General features: G+C 42.7%; 1 long non-coding RNA gene across 1 annotated transcript; it reads left to right on the plus strand.

Moving 5' to 3' along the window:
- Positions 1–2,308: 2,308 nt before the first annotated feature.
- Positions 2,309–6,453, plus strand: LOC125003410. Its single transcript, XR_007112204.1, has 4 exons — positions 2,309–2,388; positions 3,163–3,215; positions 3,469–3,656; positions 6,187–6,453. It is a non-coding gene; the product is annotated as an uncharacterized LOC125003410 (long non-coding RNA).
- The last annotated feature ends 1,281 nt before the right edge of the window (positions 6,454–7,734 follow it).

Consider the following 7,734-nt stretch of genomic DNA (forward strand, 5'->3'; position numbering starts at 1 on the left):
ACGAGAAATTATAGATTATAATCTCAGAATATCTCCAGAAATGATCATGGTCATTGAACAGTGATCAAAACATGTTGACACACTAACACACAAGGCTTGTTTCTACAGCTTAAAGTTTAAATGTTTGGAAACAGACGTGATGTGAGTGTTTAATTATTATTATCTGACCTGGACATGAATGTGAACACGGTGATGAACCACAGAGGAGTAGTGATAACACACAGGAGAAATGAGCTTATAAAAATAAACCACTTTGCAAACGTCAGCCACAACATTATGACCACTGATGGGAGAAGTAAACAGCACTTAAACCATCTACTGTTTAATCTAATGTTCTGCTGGGAAACTCTTGGACCTGGTGTTCATTCATGTGGATGTTACTGTCAGGAAGGTGGTTGTAATGTAGGATCCATGTGCAGGACAGGAAAGGAGGCGGCAAGTTCAAAGTAAACGACTGCAGAGATTGCAGGAAGTCCAAACTCAAGAGAGTGACCACGACAGGAAACATGAACTCTGAAGGAAGACAACAAACATGGCATGAAGACGAGAAGACTACAACAACACGTCAGGGACCACAGGGAAAGGCGGGGCCACGTCCGAACAGGACCAGGAATGAGGAGACACAGGTGAGACAAAGGAGACAAACAGGAGAGTAAATAGAAACCATCAGCATGCAGCAGGATGCAGCCTGACACCCACAACAAAACATGAAGAAGGTGGAGAAGACCCGGCCTCAAAATTCACCACTTCCCAAACTGATCAAGTCAATTGAGGTTTTCAGAAAATGAATAATCTCCCTTCCATGATGCTCCATGATCCAGGGTCAGTTTGTGTGTAGCTCACCTGTTTATCACTGTACCTGTTTGCTTTACTAGTTTTTATTTCTCTTTTTTTCTTATGTGCATTGTTGTGTTGTTATATTGTCAAGGATGTGAATTAGCATCTCTGCTATGATGCGTCATGTTTTAACTTCTGTTTGTTCATTAATGTGCATTGACCCTTTAAAATAAATAAATAAACTCAAACATATCTCACATATTAAAAACAAGCTGTAATGAATGCCGTTAGTTTGGGAAATGTCTCTTAAAATGAAGACTGGGTTGAACATGTTGAACTTATTGGCTGATGATGGTCTCTAGTCCAGTGACTCTGGCTTCAGCTTCCTTCTCTGGCTCAATAAGACGTGTGTTGAATATTGTGACTCTACCTGGCGGCTGGTAGTGATGAGGCTCCAAGGTCTAGAGGTTTTTCAGGTTCATGAAAGTCAAGGTCCAGTCAAAGCAGAGTGAAAGCAAAGCAAGGACCCCTGTGGTGAGAAGCTGCTCCTGAACCGAGCCGACGTGAGCTTCAGAAACTATGCAGCTGCCATTTAGTTTTCATTTTGTTGAGGAGGGCCCAGTCTGGGCGGGTCATCAGTCAGGATAACAGAGATGAGACGAGACAGATTCATGTTTTCATCTCAGAGTGAATCACTTTGGAACTTCTCCCTCCTTCAGAGACACCAGAAACACAGCTGTTATTCAAGCTGTGGCTCTGTTATCACAGACGCTCCCATGCTCAGGGGAGAATGGGCCGCTCATCACTTCTCTGCAGACATAATGTGGGAATTAATTAATTAATTAATTTCCTGTGTCTTAATTAGTTAATTAATATGTTTTCCAATTATGTGTTTTCCATCATTAATTCAGTTGTTTAATAAGTTGCATCATGGGAAATTTGATAAACTTGAGGTTTTGGTAAAAGTAAAAATTACTTTTCATCTTTAAGAAAAATGCAACTTGAGTGCATACACAGTGATTTTTTCCATCACAAATAGTAATTATTTTAACATATAACCAATCATTTCTATAAAATGAAGACTTTTGTGAGGGAAAGACAAAGGAATTAGTTGATGTGCTTTTAAACATGCTTTGCAGATGTCACTTGAGTTTTGGTAACAGGACTGAAAAAAATGCAGCCATCTTTGACTTCCAAACCTTGTAAAAAAATAATAATAATAACGTAGCCTGAGGTTGACCAATACACATTCTGAACAGTTAAATATGTGTGTTATTATAATCAGTGTTGAAAAAATAAAACAAATTAGCAGCCATTCGGTGGAATGTCCCACATGAAAACTAGAGAAACGTGAATAAGACAAATAACAATACATCATTTACATAATACCACTCTGAGAAAAACATCATAATACACAGTTGTGAAACAAACAAACAAAAAAATAGATGGAAAATCCTGCGCTGGGGAGGCCACGCCCACATTCTTCCAGGGCCCCAGAATTCATAGCTACGGCCCTGTTCCTGCAGGTAGTTTCCTGGTTTCAGTTTAGTTTCACTTTCACCAGGATCGTGTCGCGGGTGTTTTTCTCTCCGTGTCAACCTCCGTCTGAAGGTAATGAAGCAGTTTTGAATGTTTTCTTGGTGAACATCAGCTGTCAGCAGCTCAGCTCCAACAGAAGCAGCAGAAATCTGCTGAACTTGACGTTAAACTGAGTCAGAGCTGAAAGGTTAGAGTCTGGATGAGGCCTAGTGTGAAACTGATCCCACATTTTATAGAGATCACCTGTGATCACCTGTCTGAGGTAACTAAGTACTTTTACTCCAGTACTGTCACATCAACTTCTTTCTACAGTTCAGGGACATGGGGTCATTGTCGTCTTTGTGCAGTCACTTCAATCCCTTCATTACATGACAACATTAAAGTCCATTAAAGAAGAGAAAGTAGAAACTTTAACCCTTCTCAGCTCAGTGATCAGATTAGAAACGTTTCCAGTTAGAAATGATTCATAAATTAATGTTTCTGCTCTTTAAATGACATTTTTAAGGAAATTCTTCTGGAAATAAAAACAACATTTTCCAGTTTCCTCTTTAATTAGTTCCTGTTGATTTAAAAGAGAGAAGTCATTATTAGTGATGTCTGTTAAATGTTAGTTTAAACTGAATCAAAGGTCATTCTTCTTATTTTATTCCAACTGAATCCGAGCAGAATAATTGAGCAGCAGATGTTCAGATCAGAGTCCAGGTTCACTCTGATATTTAACCAGCAACAAGTTCATAATAATGATATATTAATAATGATACAAGCTCAAATCTACTGAATCCTGTAAAATGTGCTCTTATTGTGAAAATCTGCCTCCTCCCTCCTTCCTGTCCTCCTCCATCACAGGTGCAGCCCTGACTGGTTCCAGGAAGTATCTCACCTGAGTCTCTAGTGTCCAGGTGTGGAGTGGAGACTCTTCTTCTTCTTCAGCTCTTTGAATAAACGCTGAGTCTGGTTTGTCTTAGGGTTAGGGTTCACTAACTGTTTCTGTCTGTCATGTTTGGAGAAGATGTTCACTGCAGAGTTTGGATCACAGCAGCTTTAACTGACAGAATCAGAGCCAATCAGTGGAGGATCAGCTGATGTTTTTACAGCACAAATGATTCCAGTTAATGTTCAGATGAATGATTTGTGTTTCCTCTGCACATGAAGGTAGAAAGTTGATGTGGACTCAGCAGCATGGACCAGAGGGAGGACAAAGAGGAGGGAGTCAGACATCTGCAGGACGGGTTGACTGGTTTCAGTCATTCATCTGATCCCAGCTGTGTTTCTCTCAGAAGTGATCGGTCACATGATCACCTCATTGATTTTAAAGGACATCAACCCTCTGCTCCTGAGAGGTAAAATGTTTCCTCCATGTTTCTTGTAAATATTTAAACTGTTATTCACCAGTCACCAATCACCACTATGATTTGGCACCAAATCCAGTGGTGATCTCCAGAAAAGAGAGACACCTGCATGTTGTATTTCTAGACCCGGCTAATGTGTTTGGTACAGTTCCTCACAGTTTGCTATGGGAAGCCTTCGATTTTTTTTTTAGAGTTCCAGGCAGTATCAAAGGCCTAGTCAAAGCATATTTTGCAGAAATACAGCTCTGCTTTACTACAGCAGAGTATACTACAACATGACAGCAGCTGGAGGTAGGCATCATGGCAGGGTGTACAATCTCTCCACTAGCCTTTACAATGGCAGTGGAGGTGATTATTAGGGCCTTGAAATGGGTGGTAGGTGGAGAAAAGCTGCATGGAGGGCTTCGTCTCACCCCAATTAGGGCCTACATGGATAACATGATGACTGTGACATCTACTGCTCCATGTACTAGCAGACTGCTGGATAAGTTAACAGCAACTTGCAGTGGGCTAGGATGAAGGTGAAGCTGAGTAAGTCTCGGAGTATCTCAGTTGTTAAAGGAAAGGTAGTAGATAAGAAATTTGTTATAAATGCGGAGGTGATTCCCACAGTGACAGAGAAGCCAGTGAAGAGTCTGGGAAGGTGGTACGACGCAAGTCTCAGCGATGTAGCACAGTTTTAGGGACTGAGACGAAAAATGATTCAAGGAATTTCAAGCATAGACCGGTCAGGGCTCCCAGGAAAGCTGAGATTATGGTGCATGCAATGACAAAGGTTGAGAAGCTTGAAAGGATGATTAATTCATCAATTAGGAGATGGCTTGGTGTCCCACGCTGCTTAAGCGGTGCAGCCTTGTATGGGAAAGGCACACTGGAGCTCCCAGTAACTAGTCTAACAGAGGAGTTTAAGTGTGCTAAGGCTGGACTGGAGATGACTCTTACTCAGTCAAAGATCCAGTATCAGGCTACAGCCCCCACAGTCAAAACAGGGAGGAAGTGGAACCCAAGAGACGCGGTTCAGGAGGCACAGGCTGCCCTCAGGCTTAGTGATATCATGGGGCATGTGCAGCAAGGACGTGGAGGCCTGGGACTGTGTGCAGGGAAACCTCTGTGAAGTAAGGCATCAGTAACAGAAGAGAAGGATGGTAGTGGAAGAAATTCATAGGCAAGAGGAAGTAATGAGATGCACTAAGGCAGTGTCGCAGGCTAAGCAAGGACAGTGGGTGAACTGGGAGAGTGTAGAGAAAAGGAAGGTGTCGTGGAGAGAGATGTGGAGCATGGAGGCTAGTAGGATTAGATTTATGATGGGGTAGTTTATGATGTGCTGCCATCTTCCCAGAACCTAAACCAGTGGTTAGGCGAAGATGCTGCCTGCCCACATTGTTCTGGTGTATGAACGCTCAGCCACATTTTGTCAGGTTGTAGGGTTATTCTCTCCCAAGGGAGATACATCTGGCGCCACAACCAGGTTCTGAAATGCTTAGCAGCTGCAATTGAGGAAAAGCAAGAGAGATAAATATGCAGAGTTGGCATCAGAAGCTGAGCAGCGAGGCTGGAGCGCCCGTGTACGCCCAGTGGAGGTCGGCTGCCGTGGATTTGTGGCGAAATCTGCCATTGCTCTCCTGTGTGAGTTGGGCGTTTGTGGAAAAGAACAGAGGGTTGCTGTAAAGAATATGTCCCTGTCAGCAGAGCGAGCGAGTCAGTGGTTGTGGCTACGGAGGAAGCACGCTAGCTGGGGAGCATGCTAAAGGTAAGGCTAGCTATGTACTGTCAATAGGTAGCAGTTGTAGTTAGATTAATCTAGTCTGTTGGTTGAAAGGCACATGGTGGCGCGGTGGCTGCATTGAGGGGGGTGACTCCGGGACACTGGAACTCACTGTTAAGCCTCTTGAGGTGTCGTGGGCCAAACTTAATGAAATATCAGTGAAGGGAGGAGCCCACTTGAAAACCCCAATGACACTCTGCACACTGTTGCTAGTGAGGCTCGTTTGCTGGTGTTTTCTTGTGTGTAACTTCTGATCTTGGCAGAGGGTAAGGAATGTTGTTTGAAGCATAGTTGCATGTCCCATCATTTCTTACCTACTGCTGCTGGCTAGGCTAATAAGCTGGTGTTTTCTAGTGTTTTAATTTTGTGGCTAGGCTAATTGTATCTCGCTTCTGACATAGGCAGAAGGAAGAGATGTCTGGTCTGAGTGTAGTTGCATTCCCATCATCTCTATTACCTACTGCTGGTGTCTAGGCTAATTAGCTTGGGTTTTATTTCTGCGGCTAGGTTAGTTAGTAGCTGACCACTGGTCTGCTGGTTGGTTGTCCAGTTGGACCTGGCTTCTAAAGGAGTTTTTCCTTAGATCATGGCACACGGGATTGTAATATCTCGTCCTGTGTATAAATAAATATTTGATCCAGAGATGTTTTATTAACCAGTTTATTTCTCTTCAGTTTCATTAATCTCATGTAAATGTGTTACATCTGGAAGCTGTCCAGTCTAACCAGACTTGAACTGATTCTTCTTCTCTAACAGGATCAGTCCAGACCCCAGCTGTGTGTCCCTCAACAGTGATCAGTCCAATGATCGCATCATTGAATTTAAAGGACATCAACCCTCTGCTCCTGAGAGGTAAACCAGTGTCCAGCTTCATCCATGAGTCAGAGGAGACTAGCTCCTTTCTACAGTTTCCACTTTAACCTGTGGAGGTTGATTTGAGAAGCAGGCTTTGGATCATAGGACACTGGTTTGAATGGTAACTGACAGGTAGAACATGTGTGTGGGTGGAGTGAAGAAGCCATATCCATGGTAGGTTGGGCGGTAATACGGTAATAAGGTATACCGGCGGTGTCTTTCAAAAGCAACGGTATCAGTTTCAATATCATCATTACACTCATTAAAAAAATTGCAGTGTACTTATATGGGAGATAAGGATTAAATATAAGATATAATTAATTCAGTGCCTAAAAATGATTCTATGTCCACTGTCGGTGTGTGTGCGGCACATTCTGCACAGAAACTGTTCTGGATCGTCAGGTTAATTTAACTGTTTGACTGTTGTATTTGCACTTCTTAAGCTGATAAAAGTTGATAATATTGTGCACATTATGTTGTTATTGTTTCATCAGTAGTGTTTGGTATTCAGTTTCTGAAAGGTGTAGGCACAAGCCAACAGCCTGATGATGCTGCTGGGCCCGTCCGCGGCGCGTTGCGTGAGTGTCGTGTTGCTATATGCAACGTAGTTAATAAGTTTCGCTCTTGTCTGTTTTTACGACCGGCAGTTTGCACGGGTGATTTATTTTGAAAATCCTCCGGATTCTCTTTCTTTTTACTGTGTCTGGCTTACGCCCACTCGAGGTGGTCTGTGTAAACTGACGCGTGCTTCGTCATTTTTAATTAGTCATGGTAATACCGTATACCGCGGTAAAACGTGGAGACGGTTTGAAGGTATCAAAATTGGGATACCGCCCAACACTAATCCATGGCTGCAGTAGCTATGAGGACACTGCCTGTTGGTTATTGGGGTCCAAGCAGCAACGCTGCAGGAACTCCATTGTTTTTGTTAGTGTTATTATTGGGGTCCAAGCAGCGAAGTGTGTTATTCTACGTTCTTTATTACAGGACAACAATAGGGGACCTAGAGTTAGAGAATTTGTGTGAAATCACCTGAAATTTTTCTCTTTCCACGCTCGTCCTGGCCACAATTTACACACATGATTTTTTCCACAGTCGTAGACAAACTTGTTGTGTCTCTCACAATGTGCTCAGCAAAGCAGTGAGACGTACAGAATTTAAACTGTGAGCCTCTGTTTGCGGTAAAGTACCTGACTGCTCTCCATTCACTCCAATGCAAAGATTTTCTGAGAGAAGGAGAAGAGACGTTTGTTTTTAACTCGTGAATGTGTCCAAAATATTTACAAGGACAAACATAAACACACAGGTAACTTTATGTTATTAGAGCTACATATACACACAGGAAGAGTAGTAGGATGCACAATAATGCGCACGAAAGCGTGCATTACTCTCTCACACACAGGCTAACTGTGCTAACTGTAAGCTAACTGTGCTAACCAAAGGCTAACC

The sequence above is a fragment of the Mugil cephalus genome, chromosome 24, assembly GCF_022458985.1.
Source record: "Mugil cephalus isolate CIBA_MC_2020 chromosome 24, CIBA_Mcephalus_1.1, whole genome shotgun sequence".
NCBI lineage: Eukaryota > Metazoa > Chordata > Actinopteri > Mugiliformes > Mugilidae > Mugil > Mugil cephalus.